This window comes from Neodiprion lecontei, chromosome 1 (genome assembly GCF_021901455.1).
Source record: "Neodiprion lecontei isolate iyNeoLeco1 chromosome 1, iyNeoLeco1.1, whole genome shotgun sequence".
Classification (NCBI taxonomy): domain Eukaryota; kingdom Metazoa; phylum Arthropoda; class Insecta; order Hymenoptera; family Diprionidae; genus Neodiprion; species Neodiprion lecontei.
In genome coordinates, this window is record NC_060260.1 from 14836176 (window position 1) to 14848488 (window position 12313).

Sequence of the window (12313 nt, forward strand, 5' to 3'; positions counted from 1 at the left end):
GACCAATATAAATGGTTGGTTTACACGTGCACGGGGTGATCTGCAGTCAAAGGTGGAAGATTTCGAGCAACGCGATTCCGGCTGGAGTATGATTGAGATCCTTAACCTCACTGTAAATATCAATCGCTATCAGCCTCTCGCCGCGGGGGCTTCAACATTCGTCGAGCTGCCCCAAGACATTCGACATAAAAAGGCTGTGATTAACGTGAGGAACGAGGACGAAAGATGCCTTCTCTGGTCCGTCACAGCAGCCCTCCACCCGGTCGATACCCACACCAATAGGACTAGCCGTTATCATCGATATATTTCCGAGTTGGACTGTACAGGTATCAATTTCCCTGCTACTCTACATGATGTGAAAAAGCTTGAGAGATTGAATAATTTGCGCATCAATGTATATGGTATAGAATCTCAAACTTTTTCGCATCATGTAAAATCAAATAAAAGCGTCATCGTGCCAATTTATTTGAGTAAAAATTTGCATAGCGTAAACATTGACACGATCCATCTTCTAATGGTTGAGAGTAATCCGGAAGACGATATGACTGGTGAGTTTGCACCGAGATTCCACTTTGCTTGGATTAAAGATCTTTCCCGATTGGTAAGCAAACAATTGTCTGATCATAATGGCCAGCTGTTTTTATGTGACAGATGTTTGTGCCACTTTAGCGTGAAACACGCCTACGACAATCATCGGCAAGATTGTATTATGCTAAATAAAGTACGCATGGAATTTCCCAAGTGTAAAGATTTAGTATTTTCCAATTTTCAAAACAAAGGCACCGTTCCATTTGTCGTATACGCCGATCTCGAATGTATATTAATCCCTGAACCTATAGATGAATTTGAAACTCGTAAGACTTGTGAAATTCAAAAGCATATCCCGCACAGTGTAGCGTACTATGTACATTGCGCGTACGATGAGACTTTATCGGGGTTCCATGGTAAACGCGGTGTCGATTGCATAGAGTGGTTTATGAAACAGCTTAAAGATTTATCAATTCAAGTAGAGTCACGCATCAAAAACATAATTCCGATGAAGTCTCTTACCCAAGTGCAACGCGATCGTCACATGCGCGCAAAGAATTGTTATATTTGTGAAAAACCGTTTACCCCTGAGGAGAAAAAGTGTTACGATCACTGTCACTTCACGGGTAAATATCGTGGTCCTGCTCATAATCGGTGTAATTTGAATTTCAGAGAGTCGCACACAATTCCAATAGTTTTCCACAATTTGTCCGGTTACGATTCTCACTTTTTAATAAAATCCCTCGCGTCAACTTTTCCCGGTAAAATTACACTGCTACCCATAAATAAGGAAAAATATATATCCTTCACGAAACGCGTCGATGGAACAATGATGCACTTGAGATTCATCGATTCGTTCCGATTTATGGCTAGCAGCATCGATAAACTTTCCACATATTTGACCGATACCGATAAACACATAACACGCAAATTTTATAATAACCCGACTCAGTTCAGTTTGATGACCCGCAAAGGCGTTTTTCCCTATGAATACGTCGATTGTTGGGGGAAACTCGATGAACCGCGATTACCTGCAAAGAAGCATTTCTACTCGCACCTCTGCGATGCAAATATTTCAGACACCGATTACGAGCACGCGAAAACTGTTTGGAGGGAATTCCATTTAGAGTCATTGGGGGGCTACTCAGATTTATATTTAAAGACCGATGTTCTTTTGCTTGCCGATATTTTCGAAAATTTCCGCGCTAGCTGCTTCAAAACATACAATTTAGATCCGTTGCACTACTACACTGCACCGGGACTTGCTTTTGACGCGATGCTCAAGCATACTAATGTAAATTTGCAACTTTTAGACAACCCTGAAATGGTATTATTTATTGAAAGAGCCATTCGAGGCGGCGTAGCGCAATGTTCTAATCGACACGCTCGGGCCAATAATAGATTCATGGGAACAGATTTTGATCCAAACAAAGCGGAATCGTATCTCATGTATTTTGACGTGAATAACCTGTACGGTGCAGCTATGAGCGTGCATTTACCAATCGGTTCGTTCGAGTGGGAGTATCAGCAGATCGATATAACGAACCATCCGGACGATTCGCCGATCGGTTACTTTCTGGAGGTAGATTTGGACTACCCTGTAGAACTCCACGAGGATCACAAAGACTTACCTCTTTGTCCCGAACATTTTACTCCTCCAGGTAGTAAAAATGCCAAACTCGCGACCACCCTTCACCCCAAAACAAAGTATATATTGCACTATAGAAATTTGAAACAGTGCTTGAGTTTAGGATTGAAATTAACGAAAGTGCATAGAATTTTGAAGTTTGCGCAATCCCCATGGCTCGAGCCTTACATCACGCTCAATACAGACATGCGTAAGCAATCTAGGAATAAATTTGAGAAAAACTTTTACAAACTCATGAATAACGCTGTGTTCGGCAAGACTATGGAGAATGTGCGAAATCACAAAGATGTTAAATTGGTTACAAAATGGGAGGGAAAAGGTGGTGCGAGAACGCTTATTGCCCGAGCAAACTTTCACAGCTGCACCGTATTTGACACTGATATGGTTATCATTGAAATGAATCGCGTCAAAGTTCACTTCGCCAAACCTATTTACGTCGGCGCATCAATTCTAGATCTGTCAAAAATCTTTCTCTACGACTTCCACTATAATTATATTAAAACCAACTTTTCGAATAAACAGGCTAAATTGATGTATACCGACACAGACAGCCTTATTTATCAATTCAATGTGCCTAATATCTACGATATCATCAAACGTGATGTAGATACAATGTTTGACACCTCTGACTATCCGCCCGACAATGTGTATGGTATTCCCCTTAAAAACAAAAAACAACTGGGGCTAATGAAGGATGAAAATAATGGTAAAATTATGACAGAGTTTGTGGGACTGCGAGCAAAGCTGTACACATTTACTACGATGGGTGAGGATGGGGAAAAATATGACAGTGGCGTAAAAGTGAGTAAGCGTGCCAAGGGTGTAAGAAATTCATCGATAAATAGCATCACGTTTGATGATTATAAGCGCTGTCTGACGGCTTACCGAGAGTTGACTCTTCCACAGTGTTTAATACGCAGCAAAAAACACGAAGTAAGCACGATAGTACAAAAAAAATTGGCTCTGAGTTGGCAGGATGACAAGCGGCAATTGATACCTAGACAGACCGACACCGTACCTTGGGGTTTTGTCCCAGCCCCCCAATAGCTATAGGATAAACTGTAGACATAGAATTGATGTAAATATTTGATGTTTGACGCCTCGAACGATCCACCATCGGGCGGAAACGTTTCACCATCAATACGATATTTAATGGATTTAAAAATGTGAATTCATATACTCAACAATTGTTTATTCATTTATTATTGATATATCAAGCAATTATTCATATTTATTCGTTTACCACGAGAAAAGTTTTCAGAAAATAAAAAAAACTTTTCAGAAAACGAAAAAAAGTTTTCAGAAAATGAAAAAAAGTTTTCAGAAAACTTTTTTCCCATTTGATTATCACGTAAAAAAAGTTTTCAGAAAATGAAAAAAAGTTTTCTGAAAACGAAAAAAAGTTTCCGGAACATGAAAAAAAGTTTTCAGAAAACGAAAAAAAGTTTTCAGAAAATGGAAAAAAGTTTTCAGAAAACTTTTTTCCCATTTGATTTACACGTAAAAAAAGTTTTCAGAAAATGAAAAAAAGTTTTCTGAAAACGAAAAAAAGTTTCCGGAAAATGAAAAAAAGTTTTCTGAAAAGTTTTTTCCCATTTGATTATCACGTAAAAAAAGTTTTCAGAAAATGAAAAAAAGTTTTCTGAAAACGAAAAAAAGTTTCCGGAAAATGAAAAAAAGTTTTCAGAAAACGAAAAAAAGTTTTCAGAAAATGGAAAAAAGTTTTCAGAAAACTTTTTTCCCATTTGATTTACACGTAAAAAAAGTTTTCAGAAAATGAAAAAAAGTTTTCTGAAAACGAAAAAAAGTTTCCGGAAAATGAAAAAAAGTTTTCTGAAAAGTTTTTTTCGTTTCCTGAAAATTTTTTTTCATTTTCTGAAAACTTTTCTCGTGGTAAACGAATAAATATGAATAATTGCTTGATATATCAATAATAAATGAATAAACAATTGTTGAGTATATGAATTCACATTTTTAAATCCATTAAATATCGTATTGATGGTGAAACGTTTCCGCCCGATGGTGGATCGTTCGAGGCGTCAAACATCAAATATTTACATCAATTCTATGTCTACAGTTTATCCTATAGCTATTGGGGGGCTGGGACAAAACCCCAAGGTACGGTGTCGGTCTGTCCAGGTATCAATTGCCGCTTGTCATCCTGCCAACTCAGAGCCAATTTTTTTTGTACTATCGTGCTTACTTCGTGTTTTTTGCTGCGTATTAAACACTGTGGAAGAGTCAACTCTCGGTAAGCCGTCAGACAGCGCTTATAATCATCAAACGTGATGCTATTTATCGATGAATTTCTTACACCCTTGGCACGCTTACTCACTTTTACGCCACTGTCATATTTTTCCCCATCCTCACCCATCGTAGTAAATGTGTACAGCTTTGCTCGCAGTCCCACAAACTCTGTCATAATTTTACCATTATTTTCATCCTTCATTAGCCCCAGTTGTTTTTTGTTTTTAAGGGGAATACCATACACATTGTCGGGCGGATAGTCAGAGGTGTCAAACATTGTATCTACATCACGTTTGATGATATCGTAGATATTAGGCACATTGAATTGATAAATAAGGCTGTCTGTGTCGGTATACATCAATTTAGCCTGTTTATTCGAAAAGTTGGTTTTAATATAATTATAGTGGAAGTCGTAGAGAAAGATTTTTGACAGATCTAGAATTGATGCGCCGACGTAAATAGGTTTGGCGAAGTGAACTTTGACGCGATTCATTTCAATGATAACCATATCAGTGTCAAATACGGTGCAGCTGTGAAAGTTTGCTCGGGCAATAAGCGTTCTCGCACCACCTTTTCCCTCCCATTTTGTAACCAATTTAACATCTTTGTGATTTCGCACATTCTCCATAGTCTTGCCGAACACAGCGTTATTCATGAGTTTGTAAAAGTTTTTCTCAAATTTATTCCTAGATTGCTTACGCATGTCTGTATTGAGCGTGATGTAAGGCTCGAGCCATGGAGATTGCGCAAACTTCAAAATTCTATGCACTTTCGTTAATTTCAATCCTAAACTCAAGCACTGTTTCAAATTTCTATAGTGCAATATATACTTTGTTTTGGGGTGAAGGGTGGTCGCGAGTTTGGCATTTTTACTACCTGGAGGAGTAAAATGTTCGGGACAAAGAGGTAAGTCTTTGTGATCCTCGTGGAGTTCTACAGGGTAGTCCAAATCTACCTCCAGAAAGTAACCGATCGGCGAATCGTCCGGATGGTTCGTTATATCGATCTGCTGATACTCCCACTCGAACGAACCGATTGGTAAATGCACGCTCATAGCTGCACCGTACAGGTTATTCACGTCAAAATACATGAGATACGATTCCGCTTTGTTTGGATCAAAATCTGTTCCCATGAATCTATTATTGGCCCGAGCGTGTCGATTAGAACATTGCGCTACGCCGCCTCGAATGGCTCTTTCAATAAATAATACCATTTCAGGGTTGTCTAAAAGTTGCAAATTTACATTAGTATGCTTGAGCATCGCGTCAAAAGCAAGTCCCGGTGCAGTGTAGTAGTGCAACGGATCTAAATTGTATGTTTTGAAGCAGCTAGCGCGGAAATTTTCGAAAATATCGGCAAGCAAAAGAACATCGGTCTTTAAATATAAATCTGAGTAGCCCCCCAATGACTCTAAATGGAATTCCCTCCAAACAGTTTTCGCGTGCTCGTAATCGGTGTCTGAAATATTTGCATCGCAGAGGTGCGAGTAGAAATGCTTCTTTGCAGGTAATCGCGGTTCATCGAGTTTCCCCCAACAATCGACGTATTCATAGGGAAAAACGCCTTTGCGGGTCATCAAACTGAACTGAGTCGGGTTATTATAAAATTTGCGTGTTATGTGTTTATCGGTATCGGTCAAATATGTGGAAAGTTTATCGATGCTGCTAGCCATAAATCGGAACGAATCGATGAATCTCAAGTGCATCATTGTTCCATCGACGCGTTTCGTGAAGGATATATATTTTTCCTTATTTATGGGTAGCAGTGTAATTTTACCGGGAAAAGTTGACGCGAGGGATTTTATTAAAAAGTGAGAATCGTAACCGGACAAATTGTGGAAAACTATTGGAATTGTGTGCGACTCTCTGAAATTCAAATTACACCGATTATGAGCAGGACCACGATATTTACCCGTGAAGTGACAGTGATCGTAACACTTTTTCTCCTCAGGGGTAAACGGTTTTTCACAAATATAACAATTCTTTGCGCGCATGTGACGATCGCGTTGCACTTGGGTAAGAGACTTCATCGGAATTATGTTTTTGATGCGTGACTCTACTTGAATTGATAAATCTTTAAGCTGTTTCATAAACCACTCTATGCAATCGACACCGCGTTTACCATGGAACCCCGATAAAGTCTCATCGTACGCGCAATGTACATAGTACGCTACACTGTGCGGGATATGCTTTTGAATTTCACAAGTCTTACGAGTTTCAAATTCATCTATAGGTTCAGGGATTAATATACATTCGAGATCGGCGTATACGACAAATGGAACGGTGCCTTTGTTTTGAAAATTGGAAAATACTAAATCTTTACACTTGGGAAATTCCATGCGTACTTTATTTAGCATAATACAATCTTGCCGATGATTGTCGTAGGCGTGTTTCACGCTAAAGTGGCACAAACATCTGTCACATAAAAACAGCTGGCCATTATGATCAGACAATTGTTTGCTTACCAATCGGGAAAGATCTTTAATCCAAGCAAAGTGGAATCTCGGTGCAAACTCACCAGTCATATCGTCTTCCGGATTACTCTCAACCATTAGAAGATGGATCGTGTCAATGTTTACGCTATGCAAATTTTTACTCAAATAAATTGGCACGATGACGCTTTTATTTGATTTTACATGATGCGAAAAAGTTTGAGATTCTATACCATATACATTGATGCGCAAATTATTCAATCTCTCAAGCTTTTTCACATCATGTAGAGTAGCAGGGAAATTGATACCTGTACAGTCCAACTCGGAAATATATCGATGATAACGGCTAGTCCTATTGGTGTGGGTATCGACCGGGTGGAGGGCTGCTGTGACGGACCAGAGAAGGCATCTTTCGTCCTCGTTCCTCACGTTAATCACAGCCTTTTTATGTCGAATGTCTTGGGGCAGCTCGACGAATGTTGAAGCCCCCGCGGCGAGAGGCTGATAGCGATTGATATTTACAGTGAGGTTAAGGATCTCAATCATACTCCAGCCGGAATCGCGTTGCTCGAAATCTTCCACCTTTGACTGCAGATCACCCCGTGCACGTGTAAACCAACCATTTATATTGGTCGATGGGAGGAGAATCGCCACGTTGGAGGTGTTGAAACTCTTAACTTCGGTGGAGATCTCTTCGTGCTTGGCATTTTCGAATTTGCACGATAATATGAGGTTAACCTTCACATTTCCCTCCTCGCGCAGTATCAGCTCCAACTTCTCGGTGACGACGCGCTGCACATCGTCCAGAAAGGCGTCCAAATTTTTATGACGGAGATTTGTGACAACCCCCGTTCTGATTCGGCTGGCAAAAGCGCTATCCACGTCGTCCCATTGTACACCCGCAGGAGTACCGATATTTCCACCCGTCACCACTGTGCGCTGCTGCAACTGCTTGATCTTCGTCACCCAAGATTGCAGGAGTGCGATCGTATGTTGGATCCGTATTTTCGCACCAACGGTTGTTCCTCGTTGCATGGAAATATCGCGCAGAACTTGGATATTCGCAATTCCAATATCAGTCCAATGATTGATGATGGCGTCATTCTCTTCTCCGGGTGGTTGCTCTCTCAGCAAATTGTACGTCCTCTCCATCTGCTCCGCAAGTCCCATATACGCTTCGACTGCCATGACTTTGACGTTGATATAAGCTGAACTTTGTATAACTTTTTTGACTTGCACGTATCGTGTAAGACTGACGAGTCTGCATCGGATGTTTGAGCTTATATGTATATAGACCGATAGATCGCAAGAATTTGGGAACTGTGCGCACTGCGTTCTGCGCATATCAGAGGGTAAAATGACGTCAAAGATGCGGTGCGCACTGCGTTCTGCGCATATCGGAGAGTAAAATGACGTCAGAGATGCGGTGCGCACTGCGTTCTGCGCATATCGGAGAGTAAAATGACGTCAGAGATGTGGTGCGCACTGCGTTCTGCGCATCTCGGAGGGAAAAATGGCGTCAGAGCCGACTGGGCCCACCCTTTATCCGACCGGCCATCCCTAAATTTTTGAGTTTTATTGCTCTCCCGGCTCTGCAGAGAAGATGAAATTCATGTAAAAAATGAGATCAGAGGCGACGGGGTCCGCAGTCCCCCTCCCGCCATCCCTAAATTTTTGGGTTTTATGAGTCGTTAAGCAGCGTGAGCCATGTGGTGGGAAAAATCGGTCAACGAAAAGCGAGTGGCGAACAGTGTTTGGTGTCAGAAAAATCTTATCTTGCCCGCTCTTCACCGGATGGTATGTGCACATGCAGTTTTGGGGTTTTACGACTCTTGATAGCGAGCAAGTCCGAGCCTGCACATCCCCAACCATATTAGCGTGGGGTATGCAATGGAAAGCTGGCGAGCTCTTGAGAAAATTTTCTCCTAGCTTATACCGCCTCCCCCGCGTTACTCTTTCGTCGAAAAATCGGTCAACGAAAAGCGAGTGGCGAACAGTGTTTGGTGTTAGAAAAATCTTATCTTGCCCGCTTTTCATCACCCTCCCGACTCTGCAGAGAAGATGAAATTCATGTAAAAAATGGCGTCAGAGGCGACGGGGTCCGCAGTCCCCCTCCCACCATCCCTAAATTTTTGGGTTTTATGAGTCGTTAAGCAGCGTGAGCCATGTGGTGGGAAAAATCGGTCAACGAAAAGCGAGTGGCGAACAGTGTTTGGTGTCAGAAAAATCTTATCTCGCCCGATCTTCACCGGATGGTATGTGCACATGCAGTTTTGGGGTTTTACGACTCTTGATAGCGAGCAAGTCCGAGCCTGCACATCCCCAACCATATTAGCGTGGGGTATGCAATGGAAAGCTGGCGAGCTCTTGAGAAAATTTTCTCCTAGCTTATACCGCCTCCCCCGCGTCACTCTTTCGTCTCTATGTCACGTGATGCGTGCTCTACGAATGATTGGCCGGCTGGGTTTTGCTCGGTGGGGGGCGGGTGCGAGTCCTTTAGTATTTATTCGAACAGTGGTTTGAAAACTTCTCTAGTAATTTTGAAAAAATCCTTCGTGTCAAAACAGACGTTTTTGATAAAGTGAGCTGTGAGAAAGAAAAAAATCGGTGTTCATTGGAAAAATCTCAAGACTTCAACGAGTTTATATTTTTTGTGAGTACTTTATAGAATACACATATATATGTATATGGTGCTACGCCAATCCTCTTACGATACTGTGAATGTTGATTTGAATTCCGTAATGATTATCGCATTTGATTAGTATGTTAACAAAAGTTTTTTCGATTTGTTTTAACTTTTCTGTATTCCCTATCATCGTATCCATAAAAATTCTGGAAAAATTTTAGAATCATATCGAAAAAATATGAACGGACAGAAAAGGGGGCCATCAGACTCCCCACCTCATTCACCACCACGATCGCCCACATATAAGCGGGTATGCAGAGGGGCGGCTTATTATGAGGAGGATGATGATGATGAATTGACAGATAGTGATGCTGATAGGCTAATTATCGACCCCGAGCATCATCTCGAATCATCATCATCATCGAGTGATGTGGAGGAGGAGGAGGAGGAGGAGGAGGAGGAGGAGGAGGGGGAGGAGGAAGCAGAGGTGGAGGATGTTTGGAATGGCGGTGATGATAATGACGCACGCTTTCAATTCGCTTTACTTCTGGCTCAGATTGATGAAATCCGCGAAATCCTGGGAGACATAGATAGGGCTGACGATGATGGATATTTTTCGGACGAGGATTGGTGAGTAGCACTACATTAAAATAAAATTCTAGTATCTTCCACACCTTCTCCGTATCACTCATTTTGAATAGGTGGAAACTTTTTTGAATTGGAGATTTATCATGCATATAAATGATGAGTGCAGCAGCATCAACTTTTCTATTTCGGCTTGCTCTTTTTACAGATTTTTCATCGCGAATCAATTTTGGAAAGAAAAAATGTCATCTCATTCGAGTGATGATAACGACGAGTGGTCGAGCATTGATTGGGGCGAGGATGAGGAGGCTGAGGAAGAGATAATTATAGGCTTTTCCGAAGCAACACGCGAGTTCTCGTTGGAGGAGCTTCGGGATCTCGTTGAGGATGCGCGAGCTGCTCGAGTGAGACCAAACAGCCAATATTATATAAATTACGGTGATATATGTATGCAAATAATTGTAGAAAAATGGGCGAATGAAACTATTGTAATAATTATAGATGTTGAAAATAGCGATGATGATGATATTGTTAACGAGCAGGATAGCGATAATGATTTTATGGATGATTTCGAGGAATAAACCACGCAAAATTCATAATTATTGATTATATATTTTTCACAAGTAAAAATTCATAACATTTACATTTTGTATGACGAGAATGGGTAAAAGTTATAAAGATATATATTTGTAATGTATCCTATTTCTAGATTATAATTTTATTGAATAGTAAATTTTTTTAATTCTATGTATAAGCTATGATATAATTGAGATTAATTCTATCGAATATTCTACATATAAATGCGAATATAATTGTATATATCCTAATAAATTCTATTTTTATTTTGGTAAATATTGTCCATATTATCTATACACGCGATTGCAAGCTAAACAGTCTTTAATTAGGGGATTCGGTCCATCCACGATATCGCCATCGGGTCCTGGTGTATAATGTATGCTACATCTGCGGAACCTTGCGACGGCGTGGTCCATTTTCATATTCTCTGGTAGTTTATCCCACGCATCATTGATGGAGTTTGATGCGAACGTGCAGATAAATTCTTTTGGTAAAAAAGCTATATCCTCGGACATCATTCCCCTTAAACCATCCAATTCTTTGTACAGACGGAAGGATTTCTCGAGGGAGCTGGTACACTCCTTCGAATACCAACTCCTTAGTCGCTGCACATTTTCAAACGCGCAATTGTATGCCGGGATGTATTCAGAGTTGTCATCATACCAAATTGAGCCTGGCGCTGCTGCTTGTTGGAGGTTATTCGCTGGAGAGTATCCATGGTTCGCGTCGTGCCACGATGCCGCTTCCATATACCTCAATTTTTCCAGTGCAGGGGGTATGATATGCAAATCTTCCATATTAATAACCCTCGTTGTACCATCGACGATCTCCGTCAGCCATGCTTTCTTCTCCGCCCCTTTGACGTATACGTAACACGCATTTTCAACCATTTTTCTCACAATCTTCGTCACATCCTCGTGAGATTTGTTGCCTGCGTTCCATGATATTCCATGGTGATTGTGCGTCAACCATACATCGGTAGCTCTACATTCAAGTGGTAGGCTTGCCAAATCATAGGGCGGCTTGAAAATGATGTAATCCAGACCCGACCCGTTTACATTCACGACTGCGACTTCCTTGGGTACAAACTTCATGTTATGACCGATAAAACATTGCACGTCTAGGATCATCGCCATGTTGAGGAGTGGGAATGTTGCGCTCGATTATATACTGACGGATTGTATGTGGAAGACTGACTATTCCATCTCCAGCACGCCCGCTTTTACCCCCTCGTGGATGAATTTTGTGGAAGTAGAGGGGGGTCGCATAGTTCATTTAAGGCGCATAACTGCATGAAAATTCGAACTTGTTGAATTCTCCACCAAGGTATTTCATTTGCAGGCGATTTTCTCCGGCCATGCTACACATTTCAGTCAACTGACTGGAATCTTCTTGTAGAACTCTTGCGATTCTCGGCGGTAAGAAGACGTTGTATTCTCCATCGATTGTCGCCAGAACACGTACCCCGAATTTTGTTTTGACCAGTCGTAACCCGATGACGTCATACACTCCCCCAATTTCGAGTTCCGACATCTTCTTGGTTGGCAGATTCTCCAGGCGGCTGACGTGGTTAACTTTTGCTAGATCCATCGCGTTTCGAGGTTATTTCACGAGCGAGAACAGTTCACAATGAGAATACGATGAGAACAGAGTGACGATCACGATAGACGTA

General features: G+C 41.2%; 1 protein-coding gene across 4 annotated transcripts in view; it reads right to left on the reverse strand.

Annotated features, from left to right (window-relative positions):
* LOC107227861 (annulin-like) overlaps window positions 1–12313 on the reverse strand; it is a 486920-nt gene that overhangs the window by 183655 nt on the left and 290952 nt on the right. The gene's annotated exons all lie outside the window — the stretch shown is intronic.